The sequence below is a fragment of the Ictalurus punctatus genome, chromosome 13, assembly GCF_001660625.3.
Source record: "Ictalurus punctatus breed USDA103 chromosome 13, Coco_2.0, whole genome shotgun sequence".
In the NCBI taxonomy this organism is placed as follows: Eukaryota; Metazoa; Chordata; class Actinopteri; order Siluriformes; family Ictaluridae; genus Ictalurus; species Ictalurus punctatus.
This window is the reverse complement of record NC_030428.2, coordinates 22,529,894-22,553,926: the sequence shown is the minus strand read 5'-3', so window position 1 is coordinate 22,553,926 and position 24,033 is coordinate 22,529,894. Positions and strand designations below refer to the sequence as shown.

Below are 24,033 nucleotides of genomic sequence, written 5' to 3'. Positions count from 1 at the left end.
TAACGAAAAGCCTTTTTATACACCATCAATGTACTAACCCAGCTGATACTAATTTGCACAGATATGAGGTATAATTACTAATGGATTTCAGCTAGTTCCTTGCCTTACCTTGCCTTGGAGAACTTTTTCTTAGCGTGTCCAATACCTTTTTTCCTGTGTCATTCCACTTTATTACACATAACATTCATTATTTATGGACTTTAACGTTGTGACTTCTTTATATTTCTGGATGTCTTGAGTTAATACTGATGTCTGGTGAAAATTTCATGTGAAGAGCCTCATTGGAAATATATTTACTGAAAACAGTGCTGGCGCGTTCAATACTTATTCCCCCCACTGTAGTCTCTCGGGTATCATACCACGGTTGTGCGCATGTATTTCCGCCAGGGGGAGCCTGTTCCCGCGATGCGCCTCCACAACCCCAGCTGAAACCCCGAACCGCGCTGATAACGGAGGAGTAAAATCCGCGCACGAGCAGGAATTCTCCTCCTTTCCGTCAGCAGCAACTCCGTGCACAAATCCGGGACCGCGTGCTCATCGCTTTCAGAAACCGGAAGCGCGGAACTCCACGAATCTCTACGGTAAGGTTCTGGATGATCTGATTTCTCCTTTTAAAATAAACGTAAGGTGCCTTTACTGTCTACACGGAATAAGGGCTGCGTCCCAACCCACATATTACTGTAGTACTGGGCAGTATGGTATAGTATACGGATTTGGACGTAGCCCAACAGAATAACACTGTTCACGTTATTATGACCCAGTAATAGTGTAGCTGTCTGAGGAATATCTATATACAGTCATATGTATCGTGTTGGTTTGTCAAGTGTATCCTACTGTATATCCATTTCTTATAGAGTCGCCCAGTCCGGGGTTCAGGACAGTTTAAAGTGGAAATATAAACCACTGACCTATATGATATCTTGTTATTTATTGTATATATGCCAAATAAACAGCATGACATCTATACTTAATACAAACAAGACTGTCATTCATTCTTTTATTCATTTTTATTTATAATATACACATACAGTAAAATAATAATAATAAAAAAGTCAAGTTGGATTTGACTTTGAATGAGTTGTTCAGATTTTATACACTTTGGCAGTTGTTCACAAAAAATTAAAGTTCTTCCTTTAATTGTAAAATAATTTCCACAGATCTCCTCCGAATATAGTCTTCAAATATTAAAGCCAGTATTTAAAACGTGTATATAACCTATTTATTGATGCTATGGAGCTTTTTATGTCTGAACCTTCAATAGTCCAAGTTCACATTGGTTTTAAGTCTACTTTTTTTCCTTCAGTTATTGAGTTGACCGGTCAATGCAGGTTAATAACTATAAGAGCTCAATAATAAATATAATATCTTTGATAATGGCGTGTTGTGATTTCCACTGTAACCAAATAAAATAATAATAATAATAATAATAATAATAATAATAATAATCACAGACCACCTGGCTATGCTTTAAGAACCCCGCTCTGAGTACTTTGGTGTGTTGTGTTTCATAGAAAGTGTTGATGATCGAATGGAGTAGTCTACTTAATGTTTGTTGGACCCAGTACCTGTCAGATTTGAAGCAGCCATGATCCAAAACTATTTGCCTGGATTGTGTATGTCTGAATAATAATAATAATAATGATAATAATAATAATAATAATAATCCTTAATGACATTTACCTCTCTGGGTCATTCGGGACAAAGATAGCTCATTAAACTTGTATCTTCACAGATCATCATTTAAAGAATCTTCCCCTTTGAATGAATGAGCCAATTTCAGAAATCCCACAAGGTGTAATGTCACACTAAGAGTATTCTCTCATGCAGCACTAATGAAAGAATGTATTTCTGAGGATTAGACTAGGATTAACCATTGGTGTAATTACAACATATTCAAAATTCATGCATTTGTTCTTCAGATTAGTTTAATTTACAAGCAAAATGATTGCTGAGGGATGTTATAGCCTCTTCCCTCTTCCGTGCATGTCTTTCTCATGTGTCAAAATCCTGTTTATTTCCTTTGGGTTGTTTACTATAACCAGTGATGTTTTATTTAGAGTTGGCCAAGTGGGCAGGTCTGTTCAGGTCATTATAAATATAGTGCTTAACTGTGATCTGAGCATATAACAGAGTGTGTGGAGGGAAAGGTCCTGGAATTGCTGTTCGGATAGTAAAAGTGTTCATCCTGAATTTGGGCGAGGCACACGACTCCAGTCCCATGCTGACTTTTCCGCTGCGCGGTGTCGTCTCTGAGGTGTTCATGCATTTAACATTCTCTTTGAAGTTCCTGTCTGTGTATGTGGGTGTAGAAATGAGAGATTTAACTGGTTTAAAGGCAGTTTAGGATATGAAACTGATTTGCACAGAGTTCCATTAAACTAAATTCCTTGGAATGGAAGAAGAAATAAAGAAATACAAAGGTGAAATAAAAAGATACAGCTGATATCAAGCAGAGGAATCTGAATAAGAGCTGATGTTTACTTAAACATGCTCAAGATGAAGTGGTTTCTGCTAAAAAGCCTTTTCATTCCAGCAGACATGTTGTCCTATTTTGACTGTATGTCTGGGAGTGGGAAAAATGATATGAATCGTCTCAGCTCTTGTAAGGGGCTGATCAATATTTTGGCACACAAATCAATAAGTGCTCATATGAAGCTATGATTATGTTCTACTGGTGCCTCATTGTCTGAGTTTCTCCTTGATTTATTGGGATGTTATTGACATTTCTTATACAGCCTGGAGTAACAGAATTATACAGCATGCCGGAGGACCAATCTAGTATTCAGTTTACCCATTTATACTAAATCCGAATGGTCAATGGCAGCCATGGTGGCATTAAGAAGAATAAAACAGTAAAAGCTATTTTTTAACATGTATTTGATGAAAAAATTTATAATTTATCATAAAAAGAAGAAATATGGAAACAATAGTAAATATGGGTGCAAAATACATTATGTCTAACCCCAAGGATGGAGTCTGTCAGTGCTATAAATAAATAAATAAAAATATATAATATTGATATAATATTTATATTTTTGTCATATCGCCCAGTACATATCAACAGTACACACACAGCATAGTAATATACACGGTGTCCCAAATGTCTCCATAAATAAGGGAATATGTTTTCCCACACCATGCCAGTTGTGCCTTCACCAGTGGATGTTCATGGACGTCCACTTCTCGGTTGGTCCGCAACACTTCCATCTTTTTGAATTTCCTGTTAAAGTCCATCGCAACCTTGCGACAGGTTCCCGATCCAGCCATGAATGATTTCAATACATTCTTCCTTTGGACAAAGGAAGAACGTATTCCTAAAGGCTATCTGAAAAGAGAAAAAAAAATATAAATAAATAAATTATATATATATATATATATATATATATATATATATATATATATATATATATATATATATATATATATATATATAAAAACTATGTATTAAGCATTTTGGAAGACATTTAGCTAAAAAGTTTTACTCCCCCATTGTATGAAGACTATATTGTATATAGTCATGTGGTCCACCCCCCACCCTTTACCACCACTAGCACTTTAGGTCGCAAGCATGCACTAAAAAAATAGAGAGAAGCTTGAAGAAATGCTGTCTGGGTGACTATTCAGGAACTTGTAACTGGAACTTAAAAGCACACTGCTCTATGCTAGAGGGCTTATGCTTAACACTGATTAATTCGCAAGACTATGCACTGTTTCCTCCCCCCCTTTCTAACACCCACAGAAAAGACAGTACAAAAAGCCTAACTAACCACTTGACATAAATATGTCACTCATTGCCCAAGAGACCATGCTAAAGATATCAGCCCTTATTTATCAGAGTTGCATAGAAATGAGTGCAGATTTGAGCATGCGGAAAGGTGTATGAATAAATCTGATCTAAGAAGAAGTAAATTAAGTGGAGAAAAATTACATTCCAGTAATCATTTGAGGTTTGTGTCTGAGGGAGGCAGTGGATAGCATTAGTGCTACACAGCTCCAGTGTCCCTGGTTTAATCCTGAGCTTGGGTTACTCTCTATATGGAGTTTTACATGTTCTCACTGTTTCTCTGTGGGTTCCCCCAGGTTCTCCAGTCTCCTCCTAATATCTCAATAGGAATATTTTAGATTAAATTGTCCTTAGGTGCGAATCAGTGTGTGTGGTGCCCTGTGATAGACTGGCATCCCATCAAGACTGTATTCCCACACATAACCAGTGTTTCAGGGATAGGCTCCGGATTCACCAAGACCATGACCAGGATAAAGCAGAATGAAAATGTAAAATAAAATTTTAACCTAGTTTCAATGGATGTAAAGTTGGTCCAATAGGTAAACATTAGACATTTATGGAAGTCCCTCCATGCATCCATCCATTTTTCTGTACTGCTTATCCTGCACAGGGCTGTGGGTAACCTGGAGCCTATCCCAGGGGACTCGTGGCATGAGGTGGGGGACACCGTGGACTGGGTACCAACCCATTGCATGGCATAATTGCACACACACCAATTTACGCACACTGTGGACAATTTGGAAATGCCAATCAGCCTACATCACATGTCTTTGGACTGGGGGAGGAAACTGGAGTAGCTGCAGGAAACCCCTGAAGCACGGAGAGAACATGCAAGCTCCGCGCACACAGTGCAGGGCCGGGAATCAAACCCCCAATCCGGGAGGTATGAGTCAAACATGCTAACCACTAACCCAAATATGCCCTAAGCCCTAAGTCCCATTTATGGAAGTGTGCTGTTTTATTTTATTTTATTTGATGGTTATTATTATTTTTAAATAAAGCTATTTAAGGCTTCAAACTAGTGAAACAGCTCTCCAAACATCACTTGCAAGTAGTTATGTGAAATCTATTCACAGCTATGTTTTAATTTATTTATCTCTGTCGGATTTAACGTAAATCAGATTTAATTAAAGCTTTATTTATAGACAAGTTCCCACCCCAAACCCCTGTAGCTGCAATTTCTAGGTGTTGCACGCTTCTAACTGAGGAAGTGCTGAAAAGAAATAGCTTTATGCACAAACGATAAAGCAGAACACGACTGAGATAATGTTTCATTTTAGTAAATGAAACACTGAAATAAATGATCTAAACACTTAAAACCAAACCACCTAAATTATGTAATAACCTCAAAAATGCACATCCAAGCCTCCTTTAATAACCCAGGCATGTAGGCCTAGTGCCTATATTTTATTCCAAGTGTCCTGAACGCACAATTATAATTATCAATGTTATTTTCAGCTTTCATTGTTATTACCCATACAACTCTTCTTACTATACATGCTGTAGTTATTGATGATTTTGATATTAATTCTGATTAACTGCAAATCAAGCAGTTTGTTACAGTGTTATCCTCAAACTAACATGCGCTCAGATGCACCAAGGATGAAACTGAAGAATAAGGAACCTTTTGCATGTGCTTGTTTATTATGTGAGATTTGACTATACGTAAATTTGTCGAACTTGGGCCATTAAGATTAAATGGTGCTGTCAGTGTGGGCAGAGCTGTGTGCCAGAAGAGGTGTGGTCTCGTGTAGAAAAGCCATGTGCTTGATATAATGGCGATTGTGTTTACACAGCTGAGAAACAGCCTCCTCCGTCACCCAGAACACACAACTGTGAGACTTGAACCATGCCTCAAAACCTCCACCTTGACTTGCTTCCAGATAGCATACAGCGTCACAGGAACACTTCAAACATGAGCACTGTGTAAATACTCAGCAAAGCTGTTGTTTGAGGTTAATCATAGTTAAAGCCAGTAGGTGAACTGAGGTTGTTCATCTGGATCAGGGGTGTTAGGCTCCAGTACTGAAGGGCCAGAGCAGTATAGAGATTTTTGTACTCCATTATCCATGTGATTCAGTCCATGAAGGCCATGAAAGCCCTGACACAAATGTCTAGACAATTCTCCGTGTTAGAATAAAGCCTCTTCTACTGATTCACCTGGCCAACTTCATGGATTTAGACACATCCTGTCTTTGTGAACTAGGAGTGTTCATTTTCATAGTATGATAACCTTTCTTTTTGTCATCACGACTGAAGGCCATTTGTGGGAAGGATTTAAAGAGGCCTAACATTAGTGTGTGATGTGTGAAGCAACAGATCACTTGTCGTATGGGATCCACATGCCATGTGCTAAATGTGGAAAAAGAGGATGTTGATGTTAAGAATGTTGCACATTCTAGTATAATATATTTAGAAGTATTTAGGAAGTTTGAATTTCTGACATCTTACCATTAATCTGGATTTTCCTCTAGAGCGGTGGTTTTCAGTAGAATGTGTAAAGGTCCAGTCATATAAACTTCCTTGCTTACATAGGTCTGTAGATGACAATGATGATAAAAGTTAATGTTGAATCACTAATGTTATATGATTAGTTTCTGGCTAGATGACACATCTGTTTTGACACAGGATAAATAAATGCATACTTCTCTGTCTATTCATCTTTAAGCATTCGGATTTCATTGTTGATTAAAAAAAACAAACAAAAAAACAAGTCATGCTGTTCATTCCATGATCACACCAGACAGGGTAAACATCTCAAAGTCTGGGAAAACTCTTCCCTTTCTGACCTAATGTCTCTGAATCTGGTCTGATGAGCCGACTTTAGCTAATAATTTACATGAATAAAATTATGCTTAGTGGTTAGCATGTTTGTCTCACACCTCCAGAGTTGGAGGGTAAAATTCTGCATCCGCCTCGTGTGCACGGAGCTTGCATGTTCTCCCCGTGCTTCAGGGGTTTCCTCTGGGTACTCCAGTTTCCTCCACCAGTCCAAAGACGTTCATTGTAGGCTGGTTAGCATTTCCAAATTGTTCATAGTGTGTGAATGTGTGTGCGATTGTGCCCTGTGATGGGTCGGCACCCTGTCCAGGGAGTCCCCGGCCTTGTGCCCCGAGTGCCCTGGAATAGGCTCCAGGCTCCCTGCAACCTTGTGTCGGATAAGTGGTACAGAAAATGGATGAATGGATAATCTGCTGCAGAAGACATGATGGATAGACTTAGTAAATTATGACCTGTTTCTTTTACATACAGTTATTGGCTCTGCTACAGTATGGCCATGATTGAAAGACTTGCCAAATTATAGCCAGTTTTTCCAATGTTTTTTTGGATTGTCTGCAGTATTTTTTCAAGTGCTCATTTCAGTGAACTGAAATACTTTGCTGGTTTTGCCCATGGCTCTATGGAATGGTGATGTTCCTGATAAAAAGTGTTCTTACAGAAGTGAATTTAGTTGCACTACGGTGGTTTTCTTGAGTATATCTCACACACATACACATAAAACACACAAAGCTGATGCAAAATTGACAATAATGCTCCTAAAACCTCTGCTTTATTCTCTCAGAAAGAGAGAGGCAAAGAAGTGTATGAAAGGGAAGGAGATATGGTTTGAATCAGTGGTGACAGGGAAGGGCAGATGATGTCATATCGAGTGGCTGCCCAGAAAAAATATGGAGAGTATTAATCTCCTCACACATTGTTTTAATACATTTTTTGTTATAGACGTCAACGTCTCTTCCTCTCATGGAGCCGAAGCTTAAAAATAGCTGGCTCGAAGTGAGAATGCTTTCAAACACCTCGAGGGATTTGATGAGGTTCAGGTTAACAACATCTGGTGATTATCTGAAAATGGATATGTTGTTAGTCATCTGTGTTTGCTGTATTTTTTTCATCAGTGTGGCGGGATGTACCGTAAGCGAGCTGGAAATTCTGCGTAACTTCACAACATGTGTGAGATACCTGCGCTAAAGAGCCTCCTTTCCCAAAAGTGTTGGTGCACAAGAGCTGCTGTTGAGATGCTAGAGATGCTGGTGTCACTTTGAAAAAGTTACGACAATCTTACCACTTCTGAAGAAGCAGGCCATGAAGAGCATTCTTTGTCAGACAAAGAGCTCCACTTAGCTGCTATAGTGCAGTGCTGTGTTAACATCTTACCGGAGAGAGCGCTGCAGGCGACTGCACCTTTGAAATGGGATAGCACGATGATCTCAGTTCACTGCTGAGACTGTGGTCAGGGTGTGGGGATGTGTTTGTCAATGTGTGAATGTGTGTGTGTGTGTGTGTGTGTGTGTGTGTGTGTGTGTGTGTGTGTTGCTGGGTTTTGCATTATTCAGTGCAGACTAAATGGATGGGCTTTGCCAGGAAAATGACCCTTAGTGGCTCGAAGAGGTCTGAGGATTCCTTTGTGTATATGTGTGAGGGCTGTATATTTTTGAGTGAAGCCTAAATAGTTAGGTATTTTAAAGTAAGTGACACTTTGTGGGTGAGGTAAGTGCTTGGAAATGTGTGTGTATTTGTTTCTTTCAGCTCAGCCCTGTGTAGTGACCCGCGATGGTGCAGGGTGGAGGATGCTGCAGGGTGGAGAACTGCATTCTGCAAACACCACCCTAGTTTCACAGATCTATAAATATAGGACATTTCCTCCCTTTTTCATGGTTCTCTTCCTGTCTTCCTTACCCTGCTTCACCTCTTTACTCATGTCTCTGAGGTTGTCTTACATATATAAACAAAGATTTTCAAAATTAGTTATAAGAAGTAAGTGATATTTCCAGTCCTGGATATAAACAGAAGAAAGTATGGTAACACTTTACAATAAGAGTACATGAATAAATCATGCACTAATGCCTGAATTAATACTTACTTAAATATGAGCTAATGATGAGTTGAGGCATGTACTAATCATGAACGCTAATCTTAACTACAACAAGTCTTATGAATTCATGCGTGAATAACGACCACCTAAGTACATGTTAGTACATGTTTGTACCTGCTCTATAATAAAGAATATGAATTAAACGTGCATAATTTCAAATTTTTTATATAATTTGTCATATGCAGCTGTGTACACAAACATCATTGGATGACATTGGATTACTTTTATAATTTACATTAATCCACAGTGACATCTAAGACTAAAACACCGGAAAATAAAAAAAAAACTCTAATAGGTTTTAACATGTTAATAGATAATAGTGTCTGCTAAATGAATAAATGTTACTGTATTAATTTCACCCTTGTGGCCAAAGGAGCTGTTCGCCGGGCCCGAGCCACCCAGAGCACGTACTAGTACTACATGAACTATATTTGAAGAAAAATGGATGGAGAATGACACAAAACAGGTTGAGATGCAATTATTGGTGTTTACTATTAGTGCATCTTCCTACACTCGATAAAGAGGATCAATGTAAGTTATGAAAATAATCCAGCGCCATCCAATGTTTGTGTACGCAGCTGCATATGGCGAATTGTATAAACGATTTGAAATTATGCATGATTTAATTCTTTCTTATAGAGCGTGTTAGAATTAGTTTACCCCTACATGTTAATTAATACATTACCTAACAAACATGTACTAACGTGTACTTCAGGTGGTCGTTATTCACTCATTAATTCATAAGACTCACGTCATAGATAAGGTTAACTCTTTATTAGTTTGTGATTAGTAAATGTCTTAATTCATCATTAGTTCATATTTAAGCAAGTATGAATTGCAGGTATTAATGCAGGGTTATTCATGTACTGTTACTGTAAAGTGTTACCCAAAGTACTATATTGTGCTGGTATAATTCCATTTATTTTATTAAATACAGCAGATATTTCAATTTTCAGCAACTTCCATTGGTTTAAAGATTTCCAGACCACCACTTTTATTGTTTAGTTATTTTAGATTTGTTATCATCTTAAGTTGATATATATACAGCTAGTTACAGATTTCCAAAAAGAAAGAAATAAAAGGTGCTTTTTGTGCAGAAGGGTGGGGGCTTAGAGCTGGCTGGAGTGTGACATCTACCACAAAAAATGAGGAATTTCTACAGCTTTGATTAACACCTCTGAGTTTAAAGAAAACACGAAAGCGGCTTTATGTCACGTCTGGACAAAGAAAATCTCAGAATATAGTCAGAATTCAAAAAGCAGACTTGACTACGATGCGCTAGTGAAATTTCTGAGGCAACATGTTGTCAGAAGCAAATCAACACAGTTACGTGTGAATGGCTGTTTTAGCTTATTATTTAATATCTGGACTGTAATATGTGTCTGTAAATGACAGCTAATATAGATAAGGATTATTTATGTCTGTTTCTGCCAGGCAACAAACTTACTATTCACATTATTGTAGTAAATCTATTTACTACAGACATTAGCTATAGTCCAGTCAGGAGGCAACTACTTCATCCTTTGAAGGTACATTTGCGATAACCTTTAGACCTTTGTGCGTGATGTAAAAGGTTAAAAATATATATGTAATTCTTGTAAATGTAAAAATTGTAATTCTTGACATATTTCTGTGATATAAGAGGAATAAAACACTTCAGGATGTGCTGATATTGAAAAATGTTGGCCTCATCACACAATCACTGATTATTTTTCTATAACAGCACACCCAATCATGTTTATACCGTTTATATGACAGTAGTTTGTTAATTGTTACAATAATGACCATCACTTACATGACAACATATATGAACAGTCGTTCTCTCCAGCCTCTTTTCTTTCTTTCTTGAAGTGAATAAGACAAAACCATAGCTTCTCACATTACGAAGAAACGAGAAAGTAGAAAGCTCTCGGTCCTGAAGACGTTCCATGCTGGAAAGCCTACTGACCAATACAAAGCACTGACACTGGAGACTCCTTCCATCAATGTTAAAGAAACATTTCATTACATAAACCTTCTTATGTTCTTCTATCCTGCTGTCCTCTGCTCTATTTGCTCCACGTCCATGTAATGAGATGCATTAAGTCAGGACTGTGACATGAACATCTTTCCTGCCGTCAGATATTACACATCGTGGAGCATCTTGCTTTTATAATAATAAAAGCGAATCATTTATATAAATATACAATAGGTCTATTCAAACTCTAATCTATCTAACATCTAACTCTCCATAAATCTCTTTTTTTCCTTACTGCTGGGAATGAATGAATCTGTTCAAATTTGACAAATCTACAGTATAATTCTGCAATGCTTTTTGCTTTCCATGATCTTTTGTGATTTGCCGATGTCAGGAAACATAACAGTGCCCATATTTCTTTCCTATTTTGAAACCCTCCAGCTGTCCCCTTGCACAACCCTCTAACACAATTTTCAGCCGTGTGAAACATCAAGGGAACTGCCACTGCTGATTTACAGTTTCTTATGACTATTTTCCACTTTGCTACGCTCCATTCAGTGGGCCTTTACAGCTTCTGCTTTATGTTAACACGTTTCTTCTCACCGTTTTTTTTTCTCTTTCTGACTTAATATTTCGCTTGTCATCGAAAATTAATTTCTTCACTTCTACTTCAATTCCAGTATATGTTGTTTTGCAATACATCATGGTTCACTGTGCTGTGTGTCCCCTCTGTCTCTTATTTCTAATATTTACTTTAATATTTATATTTATCTAATATTTGCTTTCAGTTTTATTGGTACAGATGGATCAGGTTCATGGTGTTGTCCAATGAATAATCCCTAAATACATCTCATTTCCAACTCTTGCATTATACAGATATAGGCTTGTCCTCTCCTACAATATTAGAACTATACTTTGTACATTTTAATGCTATTTAAAAATGGACAATGGCTTCTGGTGAGTTTTTTTTTTTTTTTTTTTTTTTTACTGCATCAGCAATATGCACGTGTGCACATGCTCCATTAGCAAATCCATAGGTTTCTGTAGTGCCTTTTCAGCATTCCTTCTTTGCTATATTACACTGAGCCTGGCCATCCCATTTATCTTGAGCATAATATATATGCTTTAGGTACCGAAGAGTTGTTGGAATTTTTGCTGATTTGAAAGATGAATTGTGAATCTCCACTGCTGAGATGCCGATGCAATCACTGCTGCCATTAATAGTATGCTACAGTAGACAGGGCACAGCGAGAGAGAGAGAGAGAGAGAGAGAGAGAGGGAGAGGGAGAGAGGGAGGGAGGGAATGTCAGTCATGTGCTGTTTATCCCTTGTGAGTGTGAAGTGATGGAATTGTCTTTCCATCGGCGCTCCCACTCATATCTTCATTTCATAGCAGATTTATGTTTACGCAGCTTAGGCTACAGGATTCTCAAACACACACACACACACACACACACACACACACACACACACACACACACAAACACACACACAGTACTACTACTACTACTACTACTACTACTACTAAAACAGAGATAAAGAAATACAAAATTTATAAGCATAACCATCAACACTGTATTGCTGCTCCTAAGTTCTTAACTTGATATAGATGATATAGATTGATTAACAGGAGTTGTGTTGACTAACAGGAAACAAGATAACAAGATAAAACTGAATTTGTCAGCAAGACCTAAAATCTTCCACCATCAGTCTGCATGCAAATGTATAGAACATGGCTGACATGTCCTGCTTCTTAGTGCAGGACAAAAAAGTCTATATCTAAAGTCTATTGCAATCGGTTCTTTAACAGGGTGGCTCCCAACCTGGTCCTAGCCCATGACTGAAATAGTGCCTTTCTCCATATTTCCTGCAAAAGTGCATTATGTGCATTATGTGCGTTCTGTATTTAGTAAGTTGCATTGTTTGGGTACTAATCAATTTGGTGCATAAAGTACTGAAGGGATGATGTATTTTTGTAGGCCAACCCGGAAGAAGTTATCATCACCTTGGTTCCCTCGACAATAAATCCAATAGGGTTTTTCCATTAGCTTTTAGATTATTGCAGGAAATAAGCTCTGTGATCAACAAATGTTTATAATTCTTACACGTTTTGTTCATCAAGATAATCTTCACAAATGAACTTAGCTTTTATGATTTTCTAAGCCTATATACAATTGGCAGAAGTAAAAAGCTAAAGTTAGGCTATAAACAAACTCCATCACATTCGCATGACTTCACCGTCACCACCACTAAGCCTCCGACAACTCTTTCAATGGGACGATGGAACCGGAAGTGCTAAAATGCTAACCCATTTCCAGGTTTTAGGACTCATTCCAGCACCACTTTATCCTGGTATACCAGGAGGATGCTGGGTATTCTACAGTATGCTTTCACACATTATTTTTAAATGACAAAATATATATGGTGCACAATATAGTGAATAGCATACCTCTGTCCTGCACATTTATTCCCAGTGATGCTAACTGCTTCCCTTAATCAAAATGAAATATAATCAAATTTGCTTGGAATTCACAGTCCTCACCTTTTCCATTTCAGTACCATAATAACATCAATATTGTTGCCAACTTTGCATAACATCATAGCACCATAGTGGTGGGCGTTAATGTTTTCTCTGTTCACATGTATGATCTGTGTTGTGTCAGTCAGTGCCACGTGTCCACATTATAAAAACAACATTGGATTAGATCATTTGTCATCCTGACACTGATCCAGCGTTCCAGGCCAGTATTTGCTTTGATATCGATACCTGGTATATAGTTGCAATGCTGTTGCAGTCTTATATGACATTTTCTGTAATCTTCTTTAAAAAATGAGAAGGTATAATCTGATACTGACTGGTATGTTGTGACCTTTTGTGCTTATTTTTATTGTGTGTTGGACTAAATCAGATATTGGCTTGTAAGATTGGGTGGGATGTTCACTCCAACATAAATATTTCATATTGTTTCACCTTCACTGTGAATTGTACAAAAATGGTGTAGTAAAGCATCACAGTTTATGCTCTTATATTCATAAGAAGTGCAAATTTGTATTAAAAAGTTATGAACAGTTATGCTCTTGTTTGTAAAAAAAATATGTAGTGAGAAGTGTATGTGTGAGGGGTGAGTTATGATAAAAATAAGTGTCAAGATGCTCTGTTATTGTGAAGAGTAGCATGCTTGTCTGGAGGCTGAAAAAACGTATTCGCCTTAAGTCTGTTCAGATCTGCTCTGAGTACTTTTGATACTTAAAGTCAGGAATCATGGAGGATTGTTACCAAAGAGGATTTTAAACAGAAACACAGATGCACCAGCTACATGCATGATACTCTCTATTCGTAAATCAGTCCAAACAGGATTTTGCAGAATTTTTTGATTGTTGCGGCCAAAAATGCTTCATTTTCCTGTAACGTTTTACAAAATGTCTGTTTTGTGTTTTGAGTTTTTGTACTTTTTTTTTTGCGAAAAAACTACTTGAATTGGCTAAATTTCAATTGCACAAAATTGTTTTGCACAATGGTGTTTGTTGGTAAATGAGCCCTTTAAGCTGAACTCATGGTCGACTCACATGGATGAATGTGTGTTGTGATGACGTCATGGCCCAAATCTGCAGAAAATCTGTGATAATTTTGAAAAATTGCAAGCTTCTGTGAATATTGCAGCCTTTGCTTGATTTAGCGTTAATTTATGCAATCGCAGAATCGCAAAAATCCTGGAGGAACTAATACCTGCCTGATTACGTTTTCTTACAACTTCAACTGTATTACGTCTGCACAGCTTAGCAGCTTGTAGTGCATCCTTTCCTATGTACTGGCTGATAATTTAAATTTCACTGCAGTTCCTATGACACTGATTTACTTGCTTGACTCACTCGCTCTTTCTTGGTCAGGGTCGTGGTGGATCTGGAGCATTTCCCAGGAACCCTAAAAGCAAGGTGGGAATACACCCTCCAATCTCAAATCACTTGGGATACAGCAACCACAATTTCAGAATCCATTCTTAAATGAATCTGTCCTCATTCTATTGTGTCATAAGGCATGCACACTTTTATGGCACTCCTACACAGTCCTGTGTCCTTCAGCATATTAAGATGCTGAGGAAGTTCGATCAGATACAGGTGTGTAAGATAAGAGGAGAACTAAATCTTGCAACAGCACAGTGCTCCAGGAGAATTGCTTTCCCTTGCTTTACGACATCTGAACAAAGATATAACAGCATTTAGAGCGATAGCATCAAATTGCTTTCAGGCGTCGAAATGGCAAAAAATGGTCATGGAATGTGTGGAAATAAGTATACACATCATCCAAACCTGGTACATTTTCTTCTTTTCTTTTAAACATCTGAAGCTTGTGAAAAGGGACTGTTCTTTCATAGTCTTCCATATTCCAGGAAGGATGCTGACCCTTGGAAACACTTCATTCATATTTACATTGGTCAAACCTTTCAATTAAATTCTGCATGTTTCTGAATAGCTGACACATTCCTTTCTCTCCTCTTATTGGTAGTACGGTTGCAATGCTTCGGAGGAAATTAGTGCACACCATTGAGTCTCTCGCCCTGACCCGGTTTCCCTGGACGAGTAGAAGTAGCCGTAAGATACCGGAGAAATATCACAATCACAGTAATGATCTGGGTTCAGGCCTCCATCTGAAGGAGGAGGTGGACATCTAGTCCAAAAAGCCTACCTTTAAACAGTGTTCTTTCAGCATAGCATGTTTGTTCTGCTCTGCACATCTGGTGCTGGAGAAAAAAAGACAATTGAATGCCGGTGAGCAGATATCTAATTAAAATAAAAAAAGATAAATACACACAATTGAGAGCATATGTAATCGAAAACCTACTTCTGATGACTAAATCCTAACAAATGCAGACCTGCCAAACTTTACACATCGTGTGTCAGGGCACTGTGTTTTAACACAGCAGTACGCAGCATGCGATTTATCATTTAAAAATATACAGAACTAGAAGTCTTAACACATGACACATGAATCTAGATTGCAGAACGTTTGACAGTTGCATAGGTGTTTTGAACTCTCTCATATGAAGTGACACCATTGAAGCCCCACCCCCTTCCCACATGCCATATAAGTAATCTCTCATCTGCTCTCGATTTTATTGCTTAAAAGATGTGCTGACGGAGATAATTCAATACCGTGACGTTAAAGAGGGAAAGTTCTAAGTTCATTAATGTGAAGTAAAATCAGTATATCAGTATAACATGGTATGTTCGACTTAGCTGACATTAGACAAGTATATTTAATAATATCATTATATTCATTTATAGAATAATTAATGTCAGTTACAGCAATCAGCCATAATATTAAAAATATTTACAGGTGATGTGAATAACATTGATTATCTTATTACAGTGGCACCTGACAAGAGGTGGAGTTTTCCTGGTTTGCAGTGGGTAGTACCTACCAAAAGTGGTCCAAGGTGTTGACTTAGCCTTCATATTACCCAGATCTCAATCCGATCTGTGGGATGTACTGGACAAACAAGTGGAGGCCCCATCTAGCAACTTACAGAACTTTAACGATTTGCTGTTAATGTCTTGGTGCCAGATACAAAAGCACTTTCAGAGGTCTTGTGGAGTCCATGCCTTGATGGGTCAGAGCTGTTTTGGCCGCACAAGGGGGACCTCCTCAGTATTAGTTAAGGTAAAATCTGGAGTGCAAAGCTGGTAGGCTTCAGTACCTAACCAAATGTAAACATTCAAGATAACATAACATAGCATAACATGACATGGTTATAATTCTAGATTAATAGTGTAACATAACCTGGCATAGTTATAATTCTCGCCTCACATTATAAGCCATCTGGCCATTACATTCCTTATAAGGAACTGCTGACATTAAAAGGTCACTACTTTATGGTGACTAGTGAGTAATGGTCTGAGGATCCCTGATGGCACATTATCACTTATCAGAAAACACATGAAATGTCAGGATAAGGCTAGCCTCAAAGGACATTTCACCCCATCACATTATACGACTGGAAATATGACTAACATTCACTGATTTCTCCATTTTTCTTATTGCAATATTCTCAAAATATGTAATGTACGACACATTTTATGTTCTCTCAATTCAGTTTTAAACTGAACACTTTTAAAAATGGACTTGTAGATCTAGATAAGAAAGGAATACATCAGAGGCCACAGCGACAAGAAAAAAAACATCCTTAGATGGAATAAGGAAGAAAGCTAAGGTAATAAAAATGTCTCTCCCCCTCCCCAACCCCCCTACCCCCCAAGTAAAAATTTTACTGCTCTCTGTGAAATAACACAACAGGATAATTTCAGGGTTGAAAAGACGTAGGATGGATAGAGTATTGTAAATAAGTCTCTTGAGATAATATGAATATAGGTATTACAGACAAGTTATAATCAATCTATGAAGGTATTAAGTATTTTAATTAAATATTTTTTCATTTTATGGGTTAGCTTTGTATTCAAGTTATATGTCTTATTCTTATTGTCCAAGAGTGAAAAGTACAATATTTACATTATAGTCTCCATCAAAAGGTACAAGCAGGAAGGAAAGAATAAGGATAAAATCTCACTTCCTGCACAATGGACACACCCCAAACCCACTCACATGTGAAGCATGTTAGGCATGTTCCGGTACGCGAAGGAAAGCTGCAGTGATCCTTCACGGTTCATAATTGTGACTATCAGTTTAGAAACATCAGACACTGCATTGGTTACGGAATGTGGTCTCTGTCACTCACAAGATGAGAAACTATGTAGCAAACAGTTTTTTTTACAGGGTTACAAAATGTGTTTGAGGTTAGAGATGTGGGAGGTTTTTACTTGTATGTAATGTATGCACCAAATAAGAATCCTGTGGAGTGTACAAAGACCACATGCTATTAACTGGAGTATATATGGTGCTAGCTCCAGTGCCGTCTATTTTGTTTATAATTTACAGAATACACACTACTAAGAATACTGTTGGTAAGTAAAAAAAAAAATCAACCCCAGAAACAACTTCAACCAATTTGGTATGTGAGACAGCTGAGGCTGAGGAAGTGTCATAGACAGAATAAACAGACCATACTGACAATGCTGGCATTACTTCCTCTGGGATTTTTTCAGTGTGTTTCTGGGGTCAAAGAAGCAAGGACCATTTATAAGCCCCAAAACAAACCTTTCTGGTTTAGGCCACATTCATGGTTTATATATGAATACAGATAGAGATATCGATATTTAGATCACTAAACAGATACAGGTAGGGTCATTGAATTATACTCCTACATCCACATAAGATAAAGCATCCCCTGAATCCACTGTGTTTCCTGGCTGGAGGAGGAGTGAGCGTGGAGACGAACTGCTCGCCGTGTTTGCTTAGCTCCCTCCTGCACTGTAACACTCAGCAGCTGAGGTTTTACAGCAGGTCTGTTAGTCACTCAGTTAACCAGAGCAAGCCTCTCTTATCCCAAACATGCAAATTAAGCCTTCTTCACAGGGTCACTTGTTATCAATGTTCCAATTCAATCCTTTTTAGCTCTTGTGTAATTTGCTTCAGGCTGGCAAGCAGGCACTCAACCTTCCAGACTGGAAGCCTTGTGTCAAAAGCTTACAGACGCTTTTTCCCTCTTCTCCGGAAAATGGTGCAGTATAGTAGACATTTCCTGAAAAGGGGGTGGGGGGGGTTGTGTCATTGCAGGGTCTGTATGTCTGTGTCTCCCCACTCACTGTCATGTGTTAAACAGTATGGGGGACTGCATTCAGCATGATTTAGATGAGCGCAAATGAGGCCACACGAGAGGAGGTCTAATTGTGTGTTGTCTTCATAGTTTAAGGGGATGGTGTGTGGTTTTGCGGGTGTGTGTGTATATTTTCAGTGGCCTGGCGCCCCACTGCCAGAGCTCATTCCCACAAGAAGAAGGAGGGTTTTTTTTTTTTTTAAAGTACCTTTCATTTGCATCTAATTAGCCTCATCGCAGATTCCATGGTGGTTGGGGCAAAGTGGAAACATGGTGGAAGGGGTGGAGTTCTTGGCATAGCTTTTAGTGGTTCCATAGCTGTAACTACTGTGATACTATTACGGTTGCTGTTATTTTATTATTTCATGACCTTAGTATTATTAAGGTTCAATTTGGTCGAAAAACTTAATTAGTAAGGGATATTTTATTCTCTTTGTATTATTTTATATTTCGCAAAGCCTTTGGGGTAATATTTAAAAAAGTTCTAAACTCATTTGTTAGCCAGTCATCATCCAGGAATATGCAATATAGGTGACCATGGCCAATCGATATGCAGGTTTTATTTACTCACTGAAGAATAGCACTAACTCAAAACCTCAGTATAGGGGAACGACTGCCAGAATAGAAAGAAGCGTAACTCTAGATGTTTTTCTAGAGAAGTAGGTATAAAAATGGATTTGTCTTTGGTATTCACTGGTCTTATTGTGTTCTTGCACATATATTTTAAAATGACTGCATTGTTAATTATTTGAAAATGATAATTCAAGACGAAATATCTCGTTTAGGAACAACTTCAGATTTGGAAAGTTGAAGCTTGCATTTTAGATGTTAGCAAGCACGTTTAGAAAAATCAACCTTACTGATGATCGTAATGTGATCCTGATGGACTTAAAATGTCTTTCTCTGCTGAAATTATACCATTCATTAGACATTATTCAGGCTGAAGGATGGTTTAGCAGTCAGATAGAACCTTATAAAGCCAAAAAGTATTTGAGCCCACAAATTAATAAGGCTCTATCTGTGTTAGGACTGAGAGCCACTTTATAATTGTTACAGAATTTTGAAAATGTAAATTTGAAGTAACCTTAAAGTGTAGCCCTTGGGAAGCTGTCAATGTGGATTGTAGTACCTTGGAGTTTTGCTAGCCGGGATATCAAAACTTTTATGCTACATATTTTAAAACAGCTCTTCACTCAGATAGAAATTTATAATAGTAAGGTCATGATTTCTATTCGAATGGGTGTGGCTTTGTCCAGGAAGACATTGCCCCCATCCACAGGGTATGAAAGGCCACTATGTTGATCGTTGCTCTGGATAACAATTCTGCATTTTATTTCTGAAGTGCATTGTGTTTTCCCATGTAAGCAATTTACTGAGTGAACAGATAAGTCAGAGTGGAATATTGTGCATTATTTATGCCTATTAATAATTATCTGTGCAGCCAACAAATGCAAAAAAAAAAAGCATTTGTCTTCTCTTTAACATACACACTATCTATATGTGTGCTTAGATGAAATGTGGTATTACAGTGTATACTGTAAAATTAAAATACATGCCTTTATATCCATCTATTCATCTTCAGAAAACACTTTATGTTGGTCATGGTGGGAACACTTGGTGTGAATACTCCCTAGAAAGGATGCCAGTCCATCACAGGGAGTCATGCACACATTCACTCACTCATTCACACCCAGGAGCAATTCTTCTTAGCTAATCCACCTACTAACATGTTTTTTGTGAGGTATAAGGAAATTGCATAACCTGGAGAAAACATACACAGACACAGAGAAGCACATGGGCGGCTGTGGTTCAGGTGGTAGAGCAGGTTGTCCACTAATCATAGGGTTGGCGGATTTATTCCCGGCCCATGTGACTCCACATACTGAAGTGTTCTTGGGCAAGACACTGAACCCCAAGTTGCTCCCGATGGCAGGTTAGCACCTTGCATGACAGCTCTGCTACCATTGGTGTGTGAATGGGTGAATGAGATTTACCATTCACATGATAGTAGCACAGACCGTTACCTGAGCTCCGGATTGATGCTAATCCACTGTTCCACCACCTTTATAGCTTCCTGTAAATGACTGAAAAATATTAGCCATACATTTATGAAAAAACTTTAGAAATCAGAAGTGCAAACTGTTAACTACCCTGAAACATTATGTAAGTTAAATTTAAATTTAACAGTGCAGCAGTTAAGCAGTTCTGAAAATCTGCTGCATGAAAAGGATGAGCTTTTTTTTTTTTATCACAACAGCACCAGTATGTTCCTCATAACTCGTCCAAGTGTGGATCTTACACTGAGCATTATTAAACCACGTCACATGCTCTAGGAGAGGCCAATCCAACAATCATTCTCATTGTGACCCTTGTTCAAGGCTGGAACAGTGGTAAGTGATTCAGACCAAATTATTCAAGGACGATGATGATTCAATGGCTTGTTTTTGGAGAGTCTAATGCAAAAGAATGAATTATCAGAGCTAATCAGATTCTCTACATATATTACCGCCATAACTGGAGAGCAAACTATGTCTGTACTATACCATGTATGGATTATGAGCTGCTTCGGTAAGTGTGACTCAGCAGAGGAGTTCAAATGACTGGTTCTCTTTTGGTCCAGTCTCTCACCCTTCACCAATCCATAAAGATACAGACGACTTCACTTCAAGCTCCTAATCACTGTTCACTGAGCACATATCAATCCAAGCTGACTCTGAGATTAAGGAACAGCTCGTGGCATGAAAGGAACTGATTCATGTTTAATCCTTGGCTAGACTGAACGCTTGCGAGACCTCACTAATGCTTGACAGCCTTGATTAAACATTCATTCCCTTTATTATGTAGATTGTGTAGTAAAACATTTCTCACATCACTACACTTCAGTGAAGAGAATTGCTATCAATATAAAGAGCCGAAAAGACGTTTTAAAATATCGCATTGGTTCTGAGTGCGATAGAACCTGACCCTACATATGCTGTTTGCTATTGCTGTGTCTCCAGTTTGATGATGTGTTTTGTATGCAGAGCTTGTCAGTTAAGGCTTTAGTGATCTCTGGGTGCCGAGACTGCAGTCACTACAAATCATTAAATGGTTGTTTATGTGATGAGTGCATGAAATGTGTGGATATTATCGATCTACCATGAGGACAGGCTGAAGTATGAGTCTGTGTAGGGGCGTGTGCTGTCCATTTTAGCATCCTCAGCAGAAATGAAGGGGTCGTTGTAATTTTGCTGCCGCTGCACTTGGCCGTTGTTGTAACCTGAAATCATTCACATATGATTAACACATGGTTCTGCTTTGCGTTATTTTTCACTATACGTCTAATACTTTTGACTAAGCATCACATTTTATTGGTCAAGAGATACTGTTGCTTTGGAAAATGTCACTGTGGTGTTTGTTTTTATTCCATGTTAAAGGGAGAAACTGAAGCACTGGGTCAGTATGCTGAGATCATATACAATCATATACACTTACCGGCCACTTTAAAAAAAAATAAAAAATTAGGAACACCTGTACACCTCCTGATTCATGCTATTATCCAATAAAGCACTCATGTGGCTAGAGGGCAATGCATAAACTTATGCAAATACAGGTCAGATAATATGATCTCAGTGTATATTTACCGCAGCATGGTTGTTGGTTTGAGTATTTCAGAAACTGCTGTTCTCCTGGGATTTTCACACATAAGAGTCTTTCGAGGTTACACAGAATGGTGCGAAAAAACAAACAAACCCCAAAACATCCAGTGACTGACAGTTCTGCAGGTGGAAAACCCTTGTTAATTAGGAGAATAGCCAGGTTGGCTTGAGCTGACAAGAAGTCTATAACTACTCAACAGCTCAGAAATCTGCTGCAATTATGTGATGCAATCATGTCAATGTGTATCAGAATTTCAAATGTTTATGACACGTTCTGGAATCCATGTTATGAAGAAACGAAGCTATTTTGAGAGAAATGCCCAGTAATAGCATGGTGTTCTTAATAACGTAGCTGGTGAGTGTTTACCAAAACACAAATTTCCTAAACTTTTTGCCTAGTTGATTCACAAATAGAAAATCTATTGGGAATGTAATGCACTATGTAATTTTTACAACACCATTATGGTATACACCAAGTAGAAGGATAAAGTGAATAGGAAGCAATTTGAGATTTTGGCCTAGCTTTGTTAGAATGGGTTTAACCATTCTAATTTAACAAATAAAAGAAATATTGTGGATTTTTACATGGATTTGTCTAGGTAGCTTTAGAAGTGTTTGAAAAATTATGATATTGCCTCATCACAATTTATTTAAACGAGTGACACTACTGCTAATATCCACTCTACAGTCCGTATAGGATTTTTTCACAGTGATGTTTGTTGGTAAATTAGACTTTTAGCTGTACTCACAGATGATTTGAAGGGGTTTTTGGCTGAATGTAAGTTGTGTTGACATCAACAAAATCTGTAGATTGTAGATTGCGAAAAATCTGTGGTAATTTAGAAAAATTGCATGCGCTGCAAATATTGTGGAGTTTCCTTGATTTTGCATTAATATCTGCGACCACAAAACCATGAACTCCTGGAGGGACTGGAGACTCTATCTGTGACAGTATAAATTGTAGACTAATTAATATGCATCTAATGCATCTAAATACTAAATTTAATTCAAATCTGAATGCATTATTTAAAAAAAAATCAGGGCACATATACACATTAACATTGAATATAAGCATTCAAAAAACAATGGTCAAGATATCACCTTGATGCATTGTTTCTTTCTGTCAGTGTTTAAAATGCCAGATGTTGTTATTATGAACCTCTCCTGGGGGTGAGATGACAGAAGGATTTTAAACATGGCTTCCACAGAATCAGTGGCCTTGAAGCATCTGAGAAAAAGAGACTCAACTCATGACCTTTCTAAGCTCTCCAGATTCCAAATGATTTTCTGTCATCTTCGTTCAGGCCAATAGCTCAAGCTGCCTGCGGGGAAGGAAGCCCCTCCGACCTCCACCCTATACACACATGCACGCTCAGACAGATGATAACCATGCTATCCTGCTTCTGCCAGTGCTTGTTTACATCTCAAATTCCTCATTTAGGGGAGAAAAGGAGCCTGGTTCAGAAGGGACGGCACAGAAAAGACTGCTATCAACCCATCTCATCATCACATTGAGCACCCCCCCCCCCCCCCCCTTCTCTCTCCTACTGTCTTTCTCATATTACTCAGTTTCTCTGTCCAAAGGCCAAACAGTATCATATCAGAAAATAGTTTTCAGAACGAATGCCCCTACTACCATCTGTTCCGGTATTGAAGCAGTTTTCATCGTAATGGATCTCATTACCTTTAGATGCCCTGTATTGCAACTGACTCAATTACATTTAATTTCTCTGTGTTAAATGGATTCTCTTTAAAGGCCTTAAATTAAATTACACCAAGCCATTGATGTGTGAAATCACTTTGATGGAGTAAGATTGTTAAAGATGTGCATCTTGTATTTGGTTCTTTGTGTGTTTTTTGGCAGTAACCCAGTAGTAAAGTGTGTATTGCGTTAATAGAGTCTTTGAAGGAAAGCAATTCATAGTCCTATTTTCATTACATGTGCCAAGTTGCAAATTACATCACCCATGTAGCTGACATTAAAAAATAAATAAAAAAAGCAGACCACATTGCTAATTAAATGCTCAAGACAGGACTTGTCTACTGCAAAATTAAGCATGCGGTCCAAACTTTTT

General features: G+C 38.0%; 1 protein-coding gene across 1 annotated transcript in view; it reads left to right on the top strand.

The window, feature by feature from the left end:
• Positions 1-427: 427 nt before the first annotated feature.
• The window catches only part of ptprea (protein tyrosine phosphatase receptor type Ea), an 89,690-nt gene continuing 66,084 nt past the window's right edge, over positions 428-24,033 (top strand). The window contains exon 1 of the mRNA XM_017484109.3: positions 428-581. The gene's annotated coding sequence lies outside the window, so the exon portion shown is untranslated. The remainder of the gene's footprint in view (positions 582-24,033) is intronic.